The sequence below is a fragment of the Choloepus didactylus genome, chromosome 13 (genome assembly GCF_015220235.1).
Source record: "Choloepus didactylus isolate mChoDid1 chromosome 13, mChoDid1.pri, whole genome shotgun sequence".
NCBI lineage: Eukaryota > Metazoa > Chordata > Mammalia > Pilosa > Megalonychidae > Choloepus > Choloepus didactylus.
Window position 1 is genome coordinate 12732875 of NC_051319.1, and position 26616 is coordinate 12759490.

Sequence of the window (26616 nt, forward strand, 5' to 3'; positions counted from 1 at the left end):
TTCTTGACCAAAAGGGGGATGTGAAAGGAAATGAAATAAGCTCCAGTGGCAGAGAGATTCCAAAACGAGCCGAGAGATCACTCTGGTGGGCACTCTTACGCACACTTTAGACAACCTTTTTTAGGTTCTAAAGAATTGGGGTAGCTGGTGGTGGATACCTGAAAATATTAAACTACAACCCAGAACCCATGAATCTCGAAGACAGTTGTATAAAAATGTAGCTTATGAGGGGTGACAGTGGGATTGGGAATGCCATAAGGACCAAACTCCACTTTGTCTAGTTTATGGATCGATGTGTAGAAAAGTAGGGGAAGCAAACAAACAGACAAAGGTACCTAGTGTTCTTTTTTACTTCAATTGCTCTTTTTCACTCTAATTATTATTCTTGTTATTTTTGTGTGTGTGCTAATGAAGGTGTCAGGGATTGATTTAGGTGATGAATGTACAACTATGTAATGGTACTGTAAACAATCGAAAGTACAATTTGTTTTGTATGAAAAAAATAAAAATAAAATAAAAAGGCTCAAAAAAAAAAAAAAAAAAAAAAAAAACCTTGTGCCTGACACTCACTTGTACCTCTTTATCCAGTTTTCCCACTTTAGAATCTTAGGATCACTAAAGACAGCCCCTAATGTTTATTAATAAAGGGTATTGAGTCAACCCAGAACTAACCCACCCCAATTCAAAAGCTATCTTGATAGACAGAGCTGGATCTAACCCAAATGCGCCTGCCTGGTACATGCAGTAGCTTAAACTTTAAACTATAAGTGACTTATACCTCATTATATTACTAAAAATCATGCCCATCATATTGAGGCTGCCATTTTCTTAGACTAAGCATGTAATCAATTTGTGTATGCTCAATAATTAGATGACCTCTAACCTCATCATCTTGAGTCATTGTGCTCATTATCCTAAAACCTGCCTATCTTTTAATACTATAAAACTATCAGAGTTACTGCAGTTCAAGGAGACAGATTTTTAGGCTATCAGATCTCCTCCTTTGCGCTGAGCAATAAACTCTTTCTCTCTTTGAAACCCTGTATCTCAGGAATTGGTCATTTGAGTGTATTGGGCAGAGAACCCACCACTTTTGATCAGTATCATGATTTTTCTAAAGTATCTGAATCCTATAACATCTGAGAATTTGAATGTTTGCCCTCCACTGTCTCTATTTACTAAAAAGGGGCTCTCTTGATTTGAGCTGTCCTGCGGCACAGGACACAAATGCTAAACTGACTTGATTCTTAGGTTGTTTGCAGCAGGATTTTCAAGGTGCATTTCCTGGTTGTCAAGATTTCATTAATCCTGGGGCTATAGTGCACTCAGCATGCATAGTTTAGTGATTACAACTTTGTTCCTGAAACTTTAACCCTTTGGAGGCTCCTGAGAGGACTGGGATATATTACAGAATGAAAGGTAAAGTTCATCACTGCTGTTGTTCATATCTCATTGATTAAATTATGGTTTTGTGCTGCAGAGTTTGGATGTCTTCTTAAAAAGAGAAATTTCCGATACCACACCAGTCAAAGGTGTGTCCTTAGTCCTCCTTCACCTCCAGTTATGAAAGGAAAACAAACAAAAAACCAAGTGATCAAGTTCCTACATTTTATTCAGGCCTTGGCACTCTGCCTGAGATGGTAAATTAATTTAAATGTAAATAATTGGAGTCTCTCAGACCACACCTTGGAAAGGTCTTTATTGAGGAAGAGTATGAAGAAGTCTGTGGTTTGGTTATGAACGGCCTTTGCCCTTATTCAATCAGTCAGTCTACAGATTGTCGCTCAGCTTGTCTTTTACTGATGAGAAATTAGGCAGGACCAGTTACCTGCAGCCTCTTCCTGCAGATCCCACAGTCCCTAGCCTGAGGACTCCATCCCTAACTCCAGGCGAGCCATCCACACTCAGCAGCTGTGTGAACTGTCCGTTGGTCCTTTCGTTAATCCCACAAACATTCACTAGGGTGCTAAATGCAAATAACTGAATGGCGATTCCTACCTTGAATGGCTGCCAGTCTAGTTGTGGGGTTGACATTCTCAGTGAAACACAATACTAAGAAGAAAAAAGCAACCCTCCAGCACTGGGCTTTTTTTTTTTTTTTTAATTAAATTAAGTCTTATTGAAATATATTCACATACCATAAAATCATCCATGGTGTACAATCAACTGTTCATAGCACGATCATATAGTTATGCATTCATCACCGCAATCTATTTCTGAACATTTTCCTTACATCAGAAAGAATCAGAATAAGAATAAAAAATAAAAGTAAAAAAGATCACCCATGATTGTGGTGATAAATGTACAACTTTATGATGATACCATGAACAACTGATTGTACACTGTAGATAAATGTATGGTATGTGAATGTAACTCTATAAAATTGTAGGAAAATACATATATAGGGGTAAAATTGTTGGAGAAAACATGGTGAGAGGGATGTACCTATCTACTGTTGATGAGCAGGTAGAATGGTGTAGCCTTTCTGAAGGTCAGTGTGGTTGTTCCACAAAAAGTTAAGTATGTGGGGACCAAAAGGTCCTGCAACCTCATTATGGTGTATGTCATTTGAAGATCTGAGAGCAGAGACATGAACGAACATTTGCAAACTGGTGTTCATGGAGGCAGTAATTATGATTTGCAAAGGGTGCAGATGACCTAAGGGTACACTGACTGAAGAATGGAATGGTGTACTGTGGTGTACGCATACAGTGGAACGTTGAGCAACTACAAGAAGGAGTGAAGCTGTGAGACACACAACGAGGTGAATGTATCCTGTACACAGTATTTGAGTGAAGTACACCAGAAATAAAGGCAAACACTTTAATGCCTCACCAATATGGACTAACTACAATGTGTAAACTCAGAATTGAATCTTAGAACATAGTCTAACATGGACATAATTATTCTAATAGTCCCTAGATTGTAAGCTCTTACAGCAGTTAACTCTGTCCCTGAATTGTAATGCCTATCTCTAAACTTTGAGATGCTGATCCCTTAGCGTATAACCTGATTGGTCTCTGGAACAATGCATATCTCTGAGACACCTGAAACTCAGAGCTAGAGCTCGGCAGATATGAATGTCAGTATTAGTGCATGCAGCCACTGTTAAAAAAAAAAAAAAAAAAAAAAGCTGAAAAAGAGCCCAGACTTCAATTAGTGATATGAATGAAGCAGGTCTGGTTAAGACCAGGGCAAGCCAGGCCAAAGGGTAAAGGTTGAAACTGACTGTGTTTTAAAACTTCAACTTCCATATGAGAACAAGGGAAGAGATATCTATTTGGTACAGGATCTATATTTTCTAAATGGTACAACTCTACAGTTGATTTGTTCAAATACCACAATTGCATGGAACTTTGAATAGGAAGTGAGATACAGTAGGTTAGTATAGGCTGGAGTGAAATAGTGACACATCCCAGAGTAATTTGGGCAGATAATAAAAAATATATTTACAGCTTCCCCCTCTCCGGCCCCGAGGATCTGGGGGAAGGTACAGATGTGTTGGACATCCTCACCTGGACTGGTGTTGATGTTGTCACAAACATTGGGACTGGCGGTTTGATGTGCTGGGCCCTCGAGCATGGGACATGCCCTTATGAAGCTCGTTACTGCAAAGGAGAGGCCAAGCTTGCATGTAATGGTGCCTAAGAGTCTCCCCCTGAGTACCTCTTTGTTGCTCAGATGTGGCCCTCTCTCTCTCTAACTGAGCCACCTCGACAGGTGAAGTCGCTGCCCTCCCCTCTACATGGGACCCAACTCCCAGGGGTGTAAATCTCCCTGGCAATGCAGAATATGACTCCCGGGGATGAATGTGGACATGGCATCGTGGGACTGAGAGTATCTTCTTGACCAAAAGGGGGATGCAAAATGAGACAAAATAGTTTCAGTGGCTGAGAGATTTCAAATGGAGTCGAGAGGTCACTCTGGTGGACATTCTTATGCACTATATAGATAACACCTCTTAGATTTTAATGCATTGGAATAGCTAGATGTAAATACCTGAAACTACCAAACTCCAACCCAGCAGTCTGGACTCCTGAAGACAATTATATAATAATGTAGATTACAAGGGGTGACAGTGTGATTGTGAAGACCTTGTGGATCACACCCCCTTTATCTAGTGTATGGGTGAGTAGAAAAATGGGGATAAAAACTAAAGGACAAATGAGGTGGGATAGGGGGATGATTTGGGTGTTCTTTTTTCACTTTTATTTTTTATTCTTGTTCTGGTTCTTTCTGATGTAAGGAAAATGTTCAGAGATAGATTGTGGTGATGAACGCATAACTATGTTATCATACTTTGGACAGTTGATTGTATACCATGGATGATTGTATGGTGTGTGAATGTATTTCAATAAAACTGAATTTAAAAAAAAAAAAAAAAAAAAAAAGAGCAACCAAATCATCCCCCCTGCACTCCACCCTATTTTTCATTTAGTTTTTGTCCCCATTTATCTACTCATCCATCCATACACTGGATAAAGGGAGTGTGATCCACAAGGTTTTCACAATCACACTATCACCCCTTGTAATCCACATTGTTATACAATCGTCTTCAGGAGTCTGGACTACTGGGTTGGAGTTTGATAGTTTCAGGTATTTACTTCTAGCTATTCCAATACATTAAAACCTAAGAGGTGTTATCTATATAGTGCATAAGAATGTCCACCAGAGTGACCCCTCGATGCCATTTGAAATCTCTCAACCACTGAAACTATTTCGTCTCATTTTGCATCCCCCTTTTGGTCAAGAAGATATTCTCAATCCAGCATTGGGCTTTAAACAAAGCAGAACCTAAATCAAAGTTAGGTCCTGAGAGTGGGACAAAGGACAAGAAGGATTAGGAAGGACCACTATTGTGGCTTATGCTGCTTAACACTGTTTTGCTTACAACTTTTAAAAAATTATAAAAGTAATAAGTGGTTCTTAAGAATACATAAATAAATCTGAGATTATCAAGAGTACCCACCCATCCCAGAACCTAGTTATGCCCTTTGTGTGCCCTTGGAGATAATTTCTATGTAGGTACATGCAGACATACCTATATGATTATTAAAAACAAAAAAAGTGGGGACTACACTGTATTAGTTATATGTGCAATTAAATTACCTTGAAACTCTGCTTAAAACAACAATGACCATGTATGGACTCACACAGTTCCTCTGGGTCAGGAATTTAGGAGCTGGATGGTTTGGGCGCTGTGTCTTATGAGGTTACAATCATTTGAGGGCTTGACTGGGGTTGGAGGATCCACTTCCAGTGTGGCTGGCAAGTTGGTACCGGTTATCAGCAGGAGGCTCACCATGTTCCTCTTCATGTGTGTCTCTCTAAAAGGCTACTTGAGTGACCTTATAACACGGGAAGCTGGCTTCCCCCAAAACAAGTGACCCAAGAGAACAAGGGGAGAGCTGCAGTGCTTTTATAACCTAGCCTCAAGTCACACACCATCACCTCTGCTGTATTCTATTGGTAATACAATAGCTCCAAGTCATTTTGGGAGGTGACATTATGTAAGAGTATAAATACCATGAAGTGAAATCATTGAGAATCCTCTTGGAGACTGGCTACCACATTACATTTATGAACATATCTTGGATATGATTTCTGTATCAGTTTTTATAGGTTGGCATCATTACTTTAAATGGCTGTATCCATCAACAGGATGTACCATAATTTAAGTAATCCTTTAGCTTTTAGGTTATTTCCAGGTTTTTGCTTTACTTGTATTGCTATGCAAGGAATACTTGAGTGAATATCTTTATATATCTTTACAAACTTTTTCATTCAATATTCATTCACTATGTACTATGTGCCATGTTCTAGGCACTGAGGAAAACTGCAGACAAGAACCCTGTTTATGGAGTTTACTATCTAAAACATGAAAAATATCTACTAGCAATAAATTCTAAGAGAGAGTCTGTGATTGTGACTAGGGGAGAATTTTATATTGGAGGGTCAGGGAAGGTTTCTAAGGAAGTGAAATTTCAGTTGTAATCTAAAAGACAAGAAATAACTAGCCAAGGGAAGATCCCAAGCAAGGACCTATGGGAATGAGTGAGGGGGAGAAGAGAATGAGGCAAGTAATGGAGAGGTAGGCAGGTGTTGGGTAATTGAAGGGATACTTGAATAGATTTGAAGTGAGTGAAGAGCTTGCCTTTCATTCTAGATCAGCTGCCATTGGGTTGCTTTACTGGCAATTCAACAAGTCACTGGCTACTATGTAAAATATGGATTAAAGAAAGTCAAGAGGGTAAGAAAGGAGACCAGTTAGTAGGAAATTCTAGTAGTCCAAGCAACTGGACTAATTCAAGTTGACTTGAATTAGGATGATGGTAGCAGAGATGAAGAGAAGGAAACAAATTCAGGCTATGTTTTGGAGGTAGAGTCAACAAATGTGAAGGAAAGAGGAATCAAACATCATACCTACAATCTTTTGCTTGGATAATGATGAAATAGGAATGTTCAAGTTTTGAGGTCAAAAATAAAAAGTTCTGGTTTGGCCATGGCATCTTGACTTGGTGATGCCTGTTAGACATCCAAGTAAAACTGTAAAGTAGGTTATTTGGATTTCTGAGTGTAAATTTTTTATTTTTAACACTAGTTAGGGCTAGAGATACAGATTTGAGCCTTTGCTCTATCACTAGCATTTAAGCAAAAGACCTGATGAGATGACCTTGAAAAGAAGATATAGATGAAGAGAAGGGAGCTTAGGACAGAGACCTTTGGCCCTTAAATCCTTTTGAGCAGAGGAGGAGAAAGTAAAAGCAACTGAGAAGGACAGGACACTGGAGCAGGAAGAAAGCCCAGAGAATGTCAGAAAAGCCTAGGGTGTAAAGCAGAGAGTGGTCAATCATACCAAATATTACTGAAAGTCCAGGTGAGGTAAAAACAGAGATGAGACCATTGGATCTTACAACATGGAAGACATTGGTGACCATGACAGGAGCACTAGTCTCTGTGGTGTGGTGGGGATAGGAAGCCAGAACGGCGTGTTCAAGAAAGAATGAGATATAAGGCAGTACACCCAGTGCACAATAGATAACCCTATACTGCAAGTTTAATTGTGAAAAGGAGCAGAGGAATGTGGGGTCAAGAAAAGCAATGGGAGTGATTTTAATGTTTATATACTGAAAATTAATTCAGCAGAGAGGAAAAAAACTGATGGTGTCAATGTTTTGGGGTGCACTGGATTTCTAGAAGTAGAATTTCTGGATCAAAATATATATGTATATGTAATTGGGATAATGGTAAATTGCCCTCCTGATATTTGCCAATCTGACTTCACAAATCTTGAGTGTGATGATCATGCAGACCTGTGAACATCTTGGAAGAAATGAAGATTTGTCTTTCTTCCTTCATTTACTTTGTATGTCAAGTATATTTCCCCCCTGCCAGTTCTCATTGTTAAGGCAGAGGGTGACATTTGAAAGGTGCTGGCACTGGGGAATTTGGTCCCATTTCTCTGTATTGACTCTGAAAGGAAAGCTAAGGTGTTCTTTAGATAGACTGCAGAAAACTCCTGTTCCATTTGGCATGTCCTTTGTTCCAAAAAGTTCTTTATCATTCTTTTGTGGAGAACATGAGGGCATGATTGCAACCACTACAATGGTACCTAAGAGCTCAGAGTCTGAGCCCTGGGTTCCGGCCAGCTCACCTGCAGACAAATGATTAATTCTCAAAATTTCTGATATTTTGCTCAGGTCCAGGGTTCCAAGGTTCTTCACCCTGGTTTCACCATGTAGCCTGAGGTGACAATGACTTAAGTCTATGAAAAGGCTTTAATTATAGCTTCTCTGTAGCACTGGGTAGATTTAATTACCTAATCCTGAGGAAGCAGTCTTAGTCAAGCTCTTAAAGAAGCCACCTGGGTATTTGGAGAGGATTGTGTGTGGTTCACTATGGTGAAAGACTGGTTTTCCCTGTAACCAATTTGTTTAGATGGGAGACTACTAAAAATATAATTAATTTATCAGATTTTATGGTTTAAAAAACTGCGGAGTAGGGAGGGAAATTATGGTATTTATCCAATGATAGTTTCTATTAATTATGACTGGAATTCTTATTTTAAAAATCTTTATTATGTGCAGAGAAATAATAGGAACACTCATTCATTGCTGGTGGCAATGTAAAATTGTGCAGCCACCATGGAAGACAGTTTGGCAGCTCTTCAGCAAGTTAAGGGTAGAATTCCCATATATGACCCGGCAATCCCTCCACTAGGTATATGCCCAAAAGAATTGAAAGCTGCATTGTCAAAAGGTGGAAGTAACCCAAGTATGCCTAGCAACAGATGAGTGGAGAAACAAATATGACATATACATACAATGGATATTCAGCCATAAAAAAGGAATGAAGTTCTGAAACACGCAACTACCTGGATGAACCCTGAGGTCATGTTGAGTGAAATAAGCCAGACTCACAGGGACAAATATTGTATGATCTTGCTGATTTGAGATAATTAGAATAAGAAAACTCATAGAGTCAGAATCTAGAATATAGGTTACCAGGGGATGGGGTGGGGATAAGGAATGGGAAGTTGAGGCTTAATATGTACAGAGTTCCTATGTGGAACCATGGAAATGTTTTTGGTAATGGATGGTGGTAATAGCAAAATATCGTGAATGTAATTTACAGCACTGAAATTTATAACAAAATGTGGTTAAAAGCAGAAATGTTAGGTTATATATATGGTAACAGAATAAAATTTTTTTTTAAAAAATCCATGGAACTGAACTACACAGTGAATGCTAAGTTAAACCATGACTACATCTAATAGTACAATTATGAAAATGTATTTTCATCAATTGTAGCAAATGTACCACATCAATGCAAGGTGTTTATAGTAGGGTGGTATATGGGAATCCTGTATTTTATGCATGATTGTTCTGCAAAACTTCTCTAACAAAAAACCCCACATTATTACACAATAAATTTTACTACATGATTAAAAAAAACTTTATTATGTAGAATTTTGTCCCCCACAGAAGTAGGCAGAATGTTGTAACAAACTTCCATGAACCCATCATGCAGCCCAACAACCATCAAATCAACCCTTGGTCATTTCTACACCATCCTTATTCCCTGTATTATCCTGAAACAAATCCCAGAAATTGTATTATTTCATTTGTAAATATTTGTGACTCTGAAAGATATGGAATTTAAAAATCAGACCTTTACAAAAAGTCATCATATTAAACATTCTGGCTGTGTTCAAATTTCATTATCTCAAATGTTATAAGTGGTTTCTCTTTTAGTTTTTAAAAAATTTAGGATACAAATAAGCATCACACATTGCAATTGGTTTTTTATATTTTAAGTTTCCTAATTTATCTTTTTTTTTTTTCCTTGTGATTTATTTGTTGGAGAAACCAGGTTGTCTGTCTCTAGATTTTCCCAGTCTGGATTTTGCTGATTGCTTCTGGTACTGGGAATTTCAAAAGCATACCATAGGAAATTAAAAGGCTCTGTTGACCAATTTAGCATTCATGGGGAGCAGCCAGGAATACTAACATTTTTTTCATATTGATCTTGAATGTGTTGGCTGTCTTGTGGCGATGTAAACTACCATGGACGGGGCAGAACAGGAGATCTGAATACCTGGCTGGAGTTCTACCCTAGAGAAATGCATCACATGGAACTGGCAGCACTATTTAACATGTGCCTTCTGCTCCTACAGATTCATTCTAACCTCCCCAGAATGTCCATCATTCTATAATTTTACAGTTTGGATCTTCTCAATTTTCTTTTTCAGGTGGGATCAAAGAGTTGTTTTAGAAAGAGTGACGTCTCAGTCTCCAGAACCTATCCTTGAGTTCTTTCTTTGAAGATACTGTTGTCTGTTGGACATTTCTTAATCTGCTTCTGCCCTTTTCTTTTGAATAGTGGTTCTCTTGGCCATGGGTCATTCTCAGGCCCAGGGCTGATGGCCAGTCTGAGCAAAAGGAGCATGAATTATTATTGTTTCTTCTTGGAATGGTCTTAAACTGGCATCTGAGAAGGTGAGCAAAATTAAGTTAAATCCCCTGAGTAGACCTAGGGAGGTCAAGCCTCATCCACTTGAAGCTCCTTCTGGGTCCTTAGGCCTGACAGGAACATGAAACTTCAGCTTCTCAAGGTGGAGTGAAGGTCAAGCAGGAAGCCAAGATGGTCACAAAAAGCCAGTTGATTAAACAACTGGGTGAGGAGGGGACAAGTGAAAGTAGCTCACCAGAACATCAGGGCTCCAAGCTCTCATCGGGCTGGTTTCTCGATCTCTCTTTCTCTCTTTCTCTCTCTCTCTCTCTCTCTCTCTCTCCCTCTGTAGCTTTGTAGCCAAGATAAGGACACCTTTTAGAAAGAAAGCCCCATGGCAACACTGTTAGATTTAGAAACAAGAATCTTCCACAAAAAGACCTTTTTACCTTAAAACTGCCTTCTGGGGAAATGAGGTAAAGAGGCTCTTATCTTGCTTTCAGGGAGCAAAGAGTATTAGTACTTTATCCTCCAAAGAGCAAGGGTAATGGGAGCCCTGGCTGTAAGCAGTGAGAAGTCTGAGGAAAGAGCCTGTGGCTGTGAGCAGTTCAGATTCCATTTGCTGCAGGCAGGTTTGTTTCTTATCAGGAATGAAAGCAGGAAGAGCTTAAATTTATGATTTATAGCCCATAAATCTCCCAGTAAAAGCAACAGGGAGAGAGGCACTGAGACTGGTTAAGAATCTGCTTGGGATGGAAAACTCCTGCACTAGCTCCTTCTGGTGGTTAAGAACAAGTATTTCTGGGTTTGAATCCTTGCTCCACCAAAGCATGTGATCTTGAGGTCACCTAAGCTCTCTGTGCGTCAGCATAATGATCTACAAAACAGGGCTAATTATTCCTCTTGGGATTTTTGAGAACAAAAAGAATTAATACATTCAAACTGCCTAGAATGGTGCTTGGCACAAAGTACATGCTAATTAATTTAGCTATTATTCTTGTTTAATCCACTCCGTGGGGGGTGGGGGTGGGGGTGGAAAGGACAGCATGAGGTGACGTGAGAGCACGAAGCAGGGCTTGTTGAGTGTTCCCGGGAGCTGAGGGGCGTCAGAGAGTCTTCCTTGGAAGACAGATGCCCGCCTTGGCTGAGTAACTGTGTGACACAGCACAAGTGTGCTGAGTGGGAGGCACAGACGTGAGCAGATAAGATGGGCTGGAGCACATCACAGCGCTTAGACATCGCCTGTGGATTGTGGGGACTCTCAGCAGGTCAGGGTAGGGAGGAGCATTCTGGCAACTGTGAGAAGCTGATTTTGAAGAGGAGTAAATTGGGCACAGGAGGCGAGTAGGGATCTCAGGCCAGAAATGATGAGAGCCTGAACTAGGACAGTGGTGCCAGGCTTGAAGAGGAGGGACTGAGAGATGCAGGAGCATTACACTCAAGTTTCTAGCTCATGCAAGTGGGTGAAGAGGGGTTTTACTGTTGGTTGAGAGAGCAAACAAAGGAGGATCAGGTCTGGGGCAGAGGTCTGAGGGAGGAAAGAGTGAAAATGATAAATTTCGTTCGGTGGGACTAGGAGTTGGAGTTACCAGTGGGATATCAGAGTGGAGCTGTCCTGTAATCAATTTATTTATGAATACTCTGCTCTATTTTTGGGAGGACTTAAAGTGATGTATAAGGATACATAAAATGAAGTAAGATGTTAAAAATTAAGTAGATGAGAAAGAAGAAAGAAAAACAAAGATGAATGTAAAACGGAGGAGTGAGGTTAATACAAAATGCAGAGCAGAAAGCAGAAGTCACAATATGGTTAGATTAAACTAACTCTAGTTTTATGTTTGTTTGTGTTGGGGTTGTGTGTGTGTTTGTGTGTGGTGTGTGTGTGGTTTTTTATTGTTACAGTCTTTAAAAATCCAGGAGTTCTTGTAAAATTAGGATTCTGACTTTTCTAAAAAATGGGAAGACTGGGGAGCTCTGAACCATATTCTCACATGGCAACAAATAAACTGAATTGGAGGAGCAGCCACCCCTTCTTAGAGGGCATGGACCTTCAGTTCACCACAGTCCCCTCCCATCCCTATTGTCTCCCCAACCCTGAGGAGGAGTATCAGTCCTATGTGTCATCATGGACTATTTCTCTGAACTATCATCTCTATCAGATGCAATAAAACAAAAATAAATCATGAAAGCCCAACCATTTTTCTTATTCCTGGTCTACTTTGCCTGCAGGCACTAGTTGCCTGGCCCATAGAGGAAGGCTGATGCCTGTTATTTACAACCATTGTCTGTTCTGATTCGTACCTTTGTTGTATCTGTTGCTAAATAATTTGAACATAATCCCTGCTGTAGATATTTGAGTTCACAACATCTGGTAAAATAAATAAATAAATATATATGTACGTTTGGTCTAAATGAGCCATAGACTTGACTCTAGGCCTTGTAGCAGCCAAAGAAAAAGAAGACACATTACCAGCCTGTTGTTTGGCATCCAACATTGCCTTCCCTTCATAAGACAATATCGTGCCCATAAGACAATTGCATAGACACGACAGGACTCTTACCAACACAAAGACAAGACAGAACTTTCTCCTGAGAGTCTTCATAGAGAGGGGAAGATATGTTCCAACAGTATCTCCAGAGTAGATATAAGTTTGATTCTAGCAGCTTCCCTCAGCATAGCCAAGAAGCATTTCCCCAGTGCACAACAGCTTCAGCAATTCTAGGGGAGGGCAGTTTGATATTGTTCAGGAGTATAATTCTCCATTGATCTGGCCTAATACAGGGATACTTTTAGAAAATCTGGAGAAATGGATGGACTGTTCCAAATACCATCTTCCTCCCCATAGATACTGATTTTCTTAGTGTTCTAGTTTGCTAATGCTGCCGGAATGCAAAACACCAGAGATGGATTGGCTTTTATAAAAGGGGGTTTATTTGGTTACACGGTTACAGTCTTAAGGCCATAAAGTGTCCATCAACAAAGGGTACCTTCACTGGAGGATGGCCAATGGTGTCCGGAAAATCTCTGTTAGCTGGGAAGGCACCTGGCTGGTGTCTGCTCCAAAGTTCTGGTTTCAAAATGGCTTTCTCCCACGACATTCCTCTCTAGGCTGTAGTTCCTCAAAAATGTCACTCTTAGTTGCTCTTGGGGTGTTTTGTCCTCTCTTAGCTTCTTTGGAGTAAGAGTCTGCTTTCAACAGCCGTCTTCAAACTGTCTCTCATCTGCAGCTACTCTCTCAGTTTCTGTGCATTCTTCAAAGCATCCCTCTTGGCTGTAGCTCCTCTTCAAAACGTCACTCACAGCTGCACTGAGTACCTTCTGTTTGTCAGCTCATTTATATGGCTCCAGTGATTTAATTTAGACCCACCCTGAATGCATGGGGTATCACCTCCATGGAAATATCCAGTCAAAGTCATCACCCACAGTTGGGTGGGGTGCATCTCCATGGAAACATTCAAAGAGTTACAATTTAATCAACACTGATACATCTGCCAACAAGATTACATCAAAGATAATGGCGTTTTGGGGGACATAATACGTTCAAACCAGCACACTTAGTGAATGATTTAGGGTAGCAATGTTTGTCAAAGAAGGTTCTGGTAGTTCTAATGGACAACAGGGCTGAAGGACCACTGCTGTGAAAGCTACAGGCCCACTGAAGTCATCTCACCACTAGCTGGAAGTGAGCTAAGGGCATATCCAAGGGCAGGGCTAAGACATTCTCCAGGAAGTTATTGTGAATTCACACCATTTTACACTGAATGGACTTTGAGACCCCAAAGTTTTCCCTGAATAATATGGCCACATGATTTTAGCCTAGAAAATTAAGGCAGACAATTATAACCAGCCCCCTGCCTTATCCTAAAAAAATGATGGATGGGAAGGAAGCCCTCAACCAAACATCTTTTGGTTAAATAGTGCTTTACACTCAATAAGACACACTATGCATGAAATGCAATAACAAAGTTGTTTTTAAATTAATCATTTATAAAACATTGAAGAGTTTGGGATACATTTACCAAAAATATCTTTAGCTTTGATTAATTGATCTATAGCCCTCTTATAAGCAATAATAGAAGAGCATGACAGTCTGCTCAGGGTACTCTAAAATCAAGGTAGTATTACTGTATTTTCTGTACATCATAAAATGCTTGTCTTTCTGTTTTCTGCAGCAATACATGTATCAAGTTCATACAGAAGTGCCATCAGATTCTTAAGAAACAAGTTTAAAAGAAGGATGGGTGTGAGGGAGCACATACATATATTTTTCTAATGGAAAATTTTGCCTGTTCCTTCAAGAGATCATCCCTACAGATGCTGATTCTCTTGGCAGGACAAAAAGAGAGTTGTCTGATATGACTGGACATGATGTGGTCAGGTAACAAAGAAAAAGTCTGTTAAAGTAGGAAAGCATTAAATTATTTAACTTAAAACATATATCCGTACATGTGTTCTCCAACCTTCTAAAGTAGGGCCAAGGCCTTTTCTTATGAATATGTTTGTTGTCTGGTGTCCAACATTGCCCTCCCTGCATAAATTGCATTCACAATGCATTGTCTGCCATTTCTGTTCTCAGTTTGTTAATGTGAAGTGAGAATTTAAATAGCCTGGAAATGAATCTAAGCACAAAACTCTTACAGGTTTTTATCGTTTCCCCCACACTTTTACTTGCCCTACCCATGCCTAGTATATCATTTTTTAGCAGTTTACTTTTATTGACTCTTTTCAAAGTATTCAAATTATTTTTTATAGGACTGTCTTTCAACACTAATATTTTATAGGTTTATATGACACTTGAATTATGTAATTATAATACTACATATAACTGGCATAGACATTTGGGAGCAAACATTACTCTGACTCTTGGTAAGCATGTAACTCAGCTGATGAGAGCAGAAGTGAGCAGACATGCTACTCACCACACATGTTGATTGTGCTTTGGGCATCAGTAGTATGTTTTGCAGTGGGAATAGAGAACAATAGGTAATCTCATGATTTGTCTTAGTGGAGACAGGAAAAGAAGCTTATAAGGTACATTGGTGTAGGTTCACTATGGGCAGCAAGAATGGGCTTGGGGGGCTATCTGTATGAATTTATTCATTTTCATCCATGTGGCAGAAGCTGCTGTTTGCCTGCCTACAGCCATTTCTCTCTCATTCTCAACCTCATTCTCCCTAGCTGGCAGGGATTGCTTCACACTGTACAGATTCAAAATGCCAGATACTCTTTCCCAGCCTTTCCTACCCAGGGCATGGCCAGTGACCCTATCTGGGCTACTCATGAGGAAATGTCTACTGTAGTATCTGGTAAAGGCTTTCCTACCTGATTAAAAAAAAAACATAAAAAAGAAAATAAAGATGGCTTGAAGGAGCAACTGTCCTCCATTCCTTTGGACATGATGGTCCAAGGATGTGATGCCTGGACTTGCAGCAGCCATCTTCTGACCCTCAAGGGACAAAATTAGGAATGAAAGCCAGGAGGCAGATTGTGAAGAGGCAGTATAGAAGATCTTGGGTCCTTGATGACATTGTTGAGACAAAAACCAACCCTGTAATCCCTCTTATGGTGTAAGATAACAAATATCTTTATTAAGTTTAAACTACTTTTAGCTCATTATTCTATTTCTTTTGAAAAACAGAACAGCCCATAACTAATTTAAGTGCAAAGAAAGCAATAACAGTCACAAACAATATAATTTCTCCTCCTGGAATTGTAAGTATAAAAAGTGAGATAGACGAATAGTTGTGCCATGAAAAGCACTGACTTACCCTTTTTTTTTTTCAATTTTTAGAACATTTTCATTACTCCAGAAAAGAAATAAAGACACCCAAAAAAAGGAAGCTCAAATCCTCCCATACCCCTAAGCATCCCCCCTCCATTATTGATTCATAGTTTTGGTATAGTACATTTGTTACTGTTGATGAAAGAATGTTAAAATACCACTAACTGTAGTACATGGTTTGCAATATGTACATTCTTTTCCTATATGCTCCTCTATTATTAACTTCTAGTTATAGTGTCATACATTTGTTCTAGTTCATGAGAGAGATTTCTAATATTTGTACAGATAATCACAGACATTGTCCACCACAAGATTCACTGTTTTATACATTCCCATCTTTTAACCTCCAACTTTCCTTCTGGTAACATACGTGACTGTGAGCTTACCCTTTCCACCACATTCACACACCATTCATCACTGTTAGTTATTCTCACAACATGCTACCATCACCTCTGTCCATTTCCAAATGTTTAAGTTCACCCTAGTTGAACATTCTGCTTATAATAAGCAACCACTCCCCATTCTTTAGCCTCGTTGTGTATCCTGTTAACTTATATTTCATGTCTATGAGTTTACATATTATAATTAGTTCATATCAGTGAGACCCTGCAATATTTGTCCTTACGTGTCTGTCTTATTTCACTCAATATAGTGCCCTCAATGTTTCTTCATCAACTCATTTTTTAAAAGATGGTTTTGTTCACACACCATACATTCCGTCCTAAGCAAACAACTGATGGTTCCCTGGATAGTCACATATTTATGAATTTAGCACAATCACCACTCTCTATTTAAGGACATCTGCATTTCTTCCACAAAGGAGGAGGAAGAGTCAAAGACGGTAGCGAGACAAGAGAAAAAGAAAAAAAGAGAGAGAGAAATAAAACAAAACAAAACTTGACAGCTAGGGAGCACAAAAGGAAAGATAGCATTAAACTAAAGTAGATTAAAGAGTCAGACAACATCATCAATGCCAAGAGTCCCATACACTTCCCCTATGTCACCATCCCCCCCCCCGAATATGCATTAAGCTTTGGTATATTGCTTATGTTATATTAAAGGAAACATAATACAATCTTTCTGTTAATTACAGTCTCTAGTTTGCATTGATTGTATTTTTCCCCCAACCCCATGCCATTTTTAACACCTTGCAATGTTGACATTCATTTGTTCTCCCTCATGTAAAAACATATTTGTACCTTTTATCACAATTGTTGAGCACCTTAGGTTTCACTGAGTTATACAGCCCCAGCCTTTATCTTTCCTCTTTCCTTCTGGTGTCCCACATGTTCCTAACCTCCCTCTTTCAACCATACTCACAGTCATCTTTGTTCAGTGCACTTACATTGCGGTGCTACTGTCTCCCAAAATTGTGTTCCAAACCTTTCACTCCTGTCTTTTCCTATCTGTCTGTAGTGCTCCCTTTAGTGTTTCCTATGAGCAGGTATCTTGTTCATACTCTGTCATTGTCTGTCAGAGAATATTTTAAGGTTTCCCTCATATTTGAAGGGCAGTTTTGCCAGATACATGATTCTTGGTTGGTGGTTTTTTTCTTTCAGTATCTTAAATATATCATCCCATCTCCTTCTTGCCTTCCTGGTTTCTGCTGAGAAATCCGCACACAGTCTTATTAAGCTTCCTTTGTACGTGATGGATCACTTTTCTCTTGCTGCTTTCAGGATTCTCTTTTTAACTTTGATGTTTGATAATCTGATTATTAAGTGCCCTGGCATAGGCCTATTCAGATCTATTCTGTTTGGGGTACGCTGCACTTCTTGGATCTGCAATTTTTATCTTTCATAAGAGATGGGAAGTTTTCATTGATTATTTACTCTATTATTGCTTCTGCCCCCTTTCCCTTCTCTTCTCCTTCTGGGACACCTGTGACACGTACATTCCTGCATTTTGTTTTGTCCGTAAGTTCCTGGAGACATTGCTCATATTTTTCCATTCTTTTCTCTATCTGTTCTTTCGTGTGTAGGCTTTCAGGTGCCTTGTTCTCCAGTTCCTGAGTGATTTCTTCTGCCTCTTGAGATCTGCTGTTGTATGTCTCCATTGTGTCTTTCATCTCTTGTGTTGTGCATTTCATTTAAACAGATTCTGCCAGTTGTGTTTTTGAACTTTTGATTTCTACCTTATGTATACCCAGTGTTTTCATTATGTGCTTTATCTCTTTTGCCATATCTTCCCTAAACTTTTTGAATTGATTTAGTATTAGTTGTTTAAATTCCTCTATCTCAGTTGAAGTGTAAGTTTGTTCCTCTGACTGGGCCATAACTTTGTTTTTCTTAGTGTAGGTTGTAGTTTTCTGTTGTCTAGGCATCTGGTATCCTTGGTTACCCCAATCAGGTTTTCCCAGACCAGAACAGGCTCAGGTCTAGAAGGAGGCGATAGTATCATGGCTCCCTGAGGGCATCTTAGATACCCTGTCAGGCCTCAAGTCACTGTGCTTTTCTGCCTAGCAGGTGGCACCCAGCAGCCTGTCACTCCAGACTGGTGTAAGGAGGTGTGGCCCGTGGCTGTTTTCCCCCAGGCTCCAGGGTCTGGTTCTGAATGGAAGGCGGGTAGTAGAGCTTGGCACTGCCTCTTTCCTCTTAGAGAAAATACACCCCCTAGGGAGAGGTCATTAGCATTTGAATAGCCTCTGACTCTGCTATCTCTGCCTTTGTCTGGGTCTGAGTGCTGGGAATTGAAAATGGCTTAGGCTTTCTCCACTGATCCAAAAAAGGGACAGAAAGCCCCCCTTCAGAGCCAGTCTGCTGACCCCTCACTTTCACCCATTGGCCAGAGACAGCACCCGGTCCTCTGGGCTTCCCCTCCCTCCCAGTAGGTCCTCCAGCTCTCCAAGTCCAGTAGTCACCAAAAGCCTCTGTCTGCTTGTTGAGGATTCATAGCTTGTAGTGAGCAGTTCATGCTTGTTAATTAAAACCCCAGTTGGAGCTCAGCTGAGCTACATTCGCTTGCTCAGAGAGTGCTGCTTTCTAGCACTGCCACAATTTGCAGTTTGGGCCATGGGGGAAGGGGACTCCCAGCTTGGATCCACAGTTTTTACTGCCGTGATCTCAGGCATTCCTCCCAATTCTGGTTGGTGTATGATGAGTGGATGGTCACATTTGTCCCCCTGCAGTTATTCCAGATTATTTACTAGTTGTTCCTATTTGTTTATTATTTCTTCCAGGGGGACTGACTAGCTTCCACTTCTCTCTATGCCACCATCTTAGCTACCTCCCTGACTTACCTTTTGAATGGCATGTCACATAAACTTGTAAGTCTAGATTCAAGGCAAGTGGAAATAGAACAGTGCTGGTGTACTCACGGTTCCCAGGTTTCAGGTCATGGGTGGGGAAATAAGCTTGGTAGTTGGAAGTATAGGTAGGTAAAACCACCAGAGTAGATAAGATTGCTTAGGTTGACCACATGGAGCAATGAAGAATGCCCACATTTAAAGGGTAGACATCAGAAGACAAGGTTCCTGCTGAGGAAGGAACACTGAGGAAGAGTCAGCAAAGTTGGAGGAAAGACAACATTGAGAGGTCCTGGAAATCAGATGAATAGAGCCTTTCAGGAAGGTGAGAATGAGGAAGAAGATCAAATACAGCCCAGTAGCTCCAGAACTTGCATATATCAATGAAACCTGTGCCTCCAGAAATACTTTCTCTGAGATGCTGTACTGTAGATAAAGCCTTTCTCAGATCTACCCCATTCTTTTCCTTTTTTCAATTCAGTTTTATTGAGATATATTCGTATACCCTACAATCATCCACACTGTACAATCAGTTGTTCATGGTGTCATCATAGAGTTGTTCATTCATCACCACAACCAATTTTTGAACATTTTCATTATTCCAATAAATAATAAATAAAATAAAATAAAAATAGAGTAAAAATACAAGTAAAGAAGAACACCCAAGACATCCCATCTCCCCATCCCCCCTATTATTCATTTAAATTTTGTTCCCAGTTTTCTACTCATCTGTCCATACACTGGATAAAGAGAGTGTGAGTCACAAGATTTTCACAATTACACAGTCATACCTTGTAAGCTACATAGTTATACAATTGTCTTCAAGAGTCAAGGCTACTGGGCTGCAGTTTGACAGTTTCAGGTACTTCCTTCTAGCTATTCCAATTCACTAAAAACTAAAAAGAGACATCTATATAGTGCATAAGAATAACCTCCAGAGTGACCTCTTGACTTCACTTGAAATGTCTCAGCCACTGAAACTTTATTTTGTTTCATTTCTCTTCCCCCTTTTGGTCAAGAAGATTTTTTCAATCCCATGATGCCAGGTCCAGCCCATCCCTAGGAGTCATGTCCCACGTTACCTGGGAGATTTACACCGCTGGGAGTCATGTCCCATGTGGGGGGAGGGCAGTGAGTTTACCTGCCAAGTGGGCTTAGAGAGAGAAAGGCCACATCTGAGCAACAAAAGAGGTTCTCTGGGGGAGACATTTCGGCACAGTTATGAGTAGGCTTAGCCTCTCCTTTACAGTAACAAGCATCATAAGGGCAAGCCCCAAGATCGAGGACTTGGCCTACTTCAGTGGTAGTCCCCAATGTTTGCGAGAATATCAGGAATTCCCCAGGTGGGGAAGTTTAATATTTCCGCATTTTCCCCCAGTCCCTCAAGAGGGCTTTGCAAATACATTTTTATTCTCTGACCGAATTACTTTGTCTGCCCCATTCTTATTTTTCATATCTAAACCTGGGGTCTGCCACAGGAACTTCCTTAACCAAAATTTTTAGAAATAGTATAAATAGTTAATAATAAAATTTAACTTCATGAGCAACTAGGGACATTTTCCATATTCTGTTTAGTTTTTTTTTTTCTCCTGCCAAAAGCTTTATTGTTCACACTTGGTTCACAGCTTGTTAGAGGGCTGCCAGGTGGCTGGTTAAAAAGATGCCTCTTTGTACCTACAGTGTCTGACATACTTTCATACAGTAGTCTCTTTCTCAGGAACTCAATTTAACTATTATTTATTGATATATCCTTGCCTTTGGAAAGCTTACACTGGTAACAATTTATTATTAAAAACTCTGAGTTCAAATAAAAAAAAAAATGCTTCCTGGCTGAAAGGAGGGGCTCAGGCAGAAACCTGGTTGCCAGGGATACGTTGTGGGGACCCCAAAGGCTTTTGGGCTCTGCAGGCTCCTCGTTGTGCTTGAGCATGAGCCTTTCAAGGAGATACTTGCCCACTCCAGCCTGTGAGCCAGTCAGCCAGCAGGGGTTGGTCAGGTGGCTGCCCACCTTCTTGATAAATTTCACCTCCTCATCTGGGAACCAGCTCTCCAGGGAGTCATAGAGATGAGGGTCTGTGTGTGTGTGTGTGTGTGTGTGTGTGTGTGTGTGTGTGTGGTAGAACCTAGGGCATGCAGATGCAAAAGGGCCTGGATCAGGTTCTTCTCCAGGGCCGTGGCAGCTTCTATGGCATCCAGGGTTTTACCCCACTCATCTTGGGGCAGCTTCTGCATGTCCTGGAAGAGGGCCAGCCACTGCGCTGGTGTTGCTTCTTCAACTGACACTTGGCACACTTGCACTTCTCCTTTGCCAACTTGCAGAAGAAGCTGTCCAGCACTCTTCAGGGCCACATCATCATGGGCAAAATAGAAGCCCAGAGAGAGGTAGGTGTAGGAGGCCTGCAGATGCAGGTTGACCAGGCGGTTGATGGAGGCCTCCACTTCAGTGAAATAATTCTGACTGATCTAGGAGCTCATGGTTGGTCAACAATAAAGAGCTAATGACAAACAAACAAACAAACAAAAATAAACAAAAAAATAAACAAACAAAAAAACAGTGTTAGGTGGTCCAGGAAGCAGAGGGTGGTCATTGCAACTGGACAGGCAGTTGGAGAGTGGTCCGAGGCTGAAGAGGTGGGGGGAGGATAGTCTCTGGGTCTGTTCTGTCCAAACATTGTTGAAGCAAGAGACAAATCCGCAGGACCACTGGGCCCACTTTCATATTTAGTTTTGCCTGGCATTTTCCCCAGCCAAAAGTTTTTTAAATGGCTTCCCAGAAGTTCTTATCTAACCAGAATTTGAAGTGGTGAAGCCCGTACTTGCTAGAAAGATGGAACTTCCAGAACCACTTTCAAATTGTCAGATACTTTTTAATAAGTACAAAGGGTGGAGCCTGTCTTTCAAGGCAATCAAAATGGAGTTCCAGAAGTGTGCAAAAGGCCAAGGCACACTTAGAGGGTCCTTCATTCCTTTTGCCATCTACTCTTGCCAGTCCAGTTATAGCACCTTTTGACTCAGGGAGGATCATTCTAGAGTAAGGTGAGAAGAAATGGCTGATCCAACTGAGGTCCAACATGTCCACCATCCAAGGACAATGATAAGCAGGGTGGGTGCCAATTGTTACAAAGTCTAAAACACAAAGTCCTTTGAAATTTTATTCCACAATTTTAAATTATGTTTATAAATGAGTAAAGGCAGAAGTTTTTCAATTCACATTCCTTTAGAGGGATGATTCATAAGAAACGATCTTTCTGGTAAGTTTTAACCTCCAAAGATAAATGTCTCAACTTATTGAATACATAGACTATAAAAAATCTAAGAGTATTAAATTGAAACCAGATAGTTTGTTTGGCTGGAGGAATATAAATGGCAAAGCATATGACATCCTCATAATTAGGAGCCAAATCAAGATAAGAAGAATATATCTTTAAAATATGAACTTTGGAACTCAGAGTTGACTAAGATTAGGATACTTGAGCCACTCTTACTACCACCAATCCTTCATTTCTGAGCTACTGGGAAAAGAAGGAATTAGCACATTGAAAATGAGAGAATGCTTTTTCTGGAATTCAGGTCTTCAGGAGACATATGGTATTGAAGCCCCATAGAAAAGCAAATAGTGCAGCACTCCATCCAGCTCTGTTTGAAGTGAGGAAACTTAGTCACAAGGAAGCAAACTCCAAAGTCCAGGAAATCTAGTGGTTTAGAAAGACACAATCATAATCAACCTCTGTGACTTTGGAACTTCAGGTTAAATTTATAACTTAACTTGAAACTGGCCAATCCACTCTTTCAAAGCCAATTCTTTGTGGAAAGAGAGTCTGTCTGCCCACTTTCTGGACCAAGGGCAGGGCTCATTGGAGAGTCAATCAGTTTAGCAGAGTTAGTCTTGAATCAGGTGTATCAGTCAGAGGTCTTAATTGCATGCAATGGAAGCTGACTCAAGCTGTTAAAGGAGAAAAGGAATTCAATGAAATGAATGTGGGTGTCTCACAGAACTGTGGCAAGAACTGTGGGAATAAAGCTTGAGGCAAATTTTCTAGGAATGATGTCCAAACCACATCACAGAATTGGTTAGATGAGGAATCTGCTCCCACTGACGCCATCAAGCACTGGAGGCCATAGTTTGCACTGCTGCCAATAACCTGACTGGTAGAGTCAGACTTGAGAAACTGAGTGTTGGCAAGGAAATGTACAAAGGAGGTCTATAATGAAATTAAAGTAGAAGAACAGCAGAGATCTACTACCCATCAAAAGCCTTTCTTCCCTTCACCCATAGTAATAAAATTATAGCTGCACCCAATTACACTCTATTTCCCAGCCTCCTGTGTGGTCAGATGTGGCCATGTAGCTGACCTGAGTTCCCTGCATTAGCTTGTGTGGGAAGCCATCTGTTGCTTCCAGTGACAAGACCAGGATGAGTCTCCTCTCCAACCTGCTCCCCCTGCTGGTGAGCTCAAGTAGGGAAACACCCAAGGAGGATGGCACTGCCTAAGGCTGGGGTTTTCAACCTGGGGTTCATGGGTAGAACGCAGGGTGTCTTGGTTTCCTGGGATGGCTGTGACAAAGCACCACACACTGGGTGGCTTAAAGCAACAGAAGTCTGTTGCCTCATGGTTCTGGAGGCTGGAAGTCCAAAGTGAAGGTGTCGGCAGGGCCAGGCTTCCTCTTAAACCTACGGGGGAGAATCTGTTCCAGGCCCCTCTCCTGGCTTGCGGGCGGTCCATGACACTGTCCTATGGCGTTCTCCCCTCTGTCTATCTGCCTGTGTCCAAATGTTCTCTTCTTACAAGGACACCACTCATACTGGATTAAGGACCCACTCTACTCCAGTCTAACCTCATTTTAACTTGCCCAATTCCATCTATGATGACCCTCTTTTCAAATAAGGACAGATTCGGAGGTACAGAGGAGTAGATTCAATGTATTTGGGGGTGTAGGGAAGCACGATTCCATCCACAACAATAAAGAACTTGGATTTTCGTCTTTATTTTCTCTAATCTCTAATGGGAATTTAGTATTTCTTTGTGCTAAATTTGTGACTTTGTTACCAGGCATTAGAGTTGTTGCAGACATCTTATCGTCTAGGATAAGTAGGTATTAGACCCACTACTAGATCTTGTTGCTTCATGTGCTAATAATCATATATATATTACTACACCAAAATTTGCTTTTTAATGTAAATTGTTCCTTCTCTTTCCAAAAGCAAAATTATTTCCAAAAATTAAATAACGTATATTCTTTACATTAAAGCAAAATAAAAACTTCTTTATGTCAATTATGTGACTTTTAAAAATTAACATAGGCAAGAGTTTACAGTTTGAAAAAATATATGAAAAGTCATACTTTTTATGAGTATATACATACAAGCAAGACACAAAACCATATGAGGTAATGAGAAACATCCAATTCAAGGCAGAGAGAAAGGAAGGAGAATGAGGTTATGGCACATTCACTGATCTATAATTTCTTTCAGAAAAAAAGTGAATATAGCAAAATGTTAGAACTTGCTAGAGTTGTGCAGTGGGGAGGCAGTTATTTATTATGCTATTCTCTGTATTTGTTTTGGTATGTTTGAACTATGTCACAATAAACCAAAAAGGTTTTTTTTTTGTTAGATAGTCATGTACTTGAATCATCTGCTTTATTCATTTTTTTAGCTGTATGTGCCATTGTTGGTGGGATTTATCTGAAGAATGAATTTTTCATTCTATATGATATTACTTTCAATTCTTTTTAATTGTTGTCAATCTTCTTCAAAGTTGAATTTCATAATTAACATATTTATAAACACACACAAAAAATACTCTCTCTACAGGTATTAAGATATCTCGTAATCTCTGAGCAAATTCTGCTAAATAGGAGACATTCTCAAACCTAATTTTTTCCATTTTGAAATGTGTAAAAATTTTCAGAGGTCTGGTATTTTTGCCTCCATTTAAAGTACCTTTCTTTGACAAATATTTTTATACAATAAATATTTTTATACCATAAAATTCACAAACTAAGTTAACTATAATTTCTTGGAGTATTTTGCCTAATTAGATGCTGCAAAATCATGGCATTCTTAATTTCATTGCCTTTTGAATTTTTCCCATAAGCAGAGATGTTCCAAAGGACAATTCTAAAATTTCAAAATTAAATTTTTTAAAATAATTCAACTTTATTGAGATATATTCACAAACCATACAATCATTCACAGTATACAATCAGTTGTTCACAGTACCACTATATAGTTGTGCATTCATCACCACAATCAATTTTTGAACATTTGCATTATCACACACAAAAAAGAGTAAGAATAAAAGTTAGAGAAAAAAGAACACTTTAAACATCCCATCCCCTCCATCCCTCTCTATTATTCATTTACTCTTTGTTATTGTTGTTTTTTTGTTTTGTTTTAATTCTGTTTTATTGAGGTATATTCACATACAATACAATCATCCATGATATACAATCAACTGTTCACAGTACTATCATAGACTTGTGCAAACATCACCCCAACCAATGAAAATTAAATTTTGTACATGGTTTGAGTCCTCATTAATTGGTTTGTTCCGTTTTTGTCTTACTTTTGTACAAATAAATTTCAATATCCTCCTGTTTGTGAGCTTCCCCACTCCTTCCAGTTTTACAATTTTCTAAACACTTGAAACACTGAACATTTTTGATTCTCCATTTATTAAGTATTTTGATTAAAGATTTTTAGCTGATTCTGTACAAAATGCAGCCCAAATTTAGAATACTTGTTTATGTAAAAATTTTGCTGTCCAGCAAGGAATGAAAACACATTCTGGTATGTAGAAGTATTTTTTCAAATCAGGTCTGTCAGAAAAACTTCACAATTCACTTCTGCAAACTGTGGATATTAAAATATTTGTAAATTTCTGCTTCTATTTTGTTTGGTAAAATGTAGTAACTTGTTTGGACACAACTATGTGTGCACCAACAATCAATTTTAAGCACATTTCCACTTTTACCATAATGCTAATATAAAATCTGGTGGTATTATCATCACAAAACAAATACAATCAATTCCTATTATTTGCAGATTCCCTGTTTGCAAATTCACCCAAAATCAGTACTTGTGTTTCAGCACTCATACTGTAAACGAGTGTCCTTTCCGCAGTATATTTAGTGCCACATGTTTTTGCATTTTGGCCTTTTTTTGTTGGTGATTTCACTGTTTAAAATGGCTCCTAAGTAGAGGGCTGAAGTGCTGTCTAGTGTTTTTCTAAGCACAAGAGGGCCTAGATGTGCCTTATGGAGAAAGCACGTTTGTTAGATAAGCTGCATTCAAGCATGAGTTATAGTGCTGTTGACTATGAGTTCAGAGTTAATGACTCAACAACACATATTAAATAAGGTATCTTTAAGCAGAAAGACATACAATACAAGGTTATGTGTTGATTGGTTGACAAAAATGTTATGACTAGAGGCTCACAAGAATCTAACCCTGTATTTCCCCTAGGAGTCATGGTTCAGTACTGCCAAATTCCATGTTTCTGGTAACTTTATAGTGCTTAACTACCACAAATAATGAGAATTGGCTGTAATTCTACCTTCAATGTTGAACTTTTAAATGGAATTGACAGTATTTATAATAATGTCAGATGCTTCACCTTTAACAGAACAAACGTT

General features: G+C 39.6%; 1 protein-coding gene and 1 pseudogene across 1 annotated transcript in view; one reads left to right on the forward strand and one right to left on the reverse strand.

Annotated features, from left to right (window-relative positions):
- Nucleotides 1-26616, forward strand: part of S100Z (S100 calcium binding protein Z) — a 79272-nt gene that overhangs the window by 41349 nt on the left and 11307 nt on the right. The window lies entirely within an intron of this gene.
- Nucleotides 10943-21453, reverse strand: LOC119508432 (annotated as a pseudogene).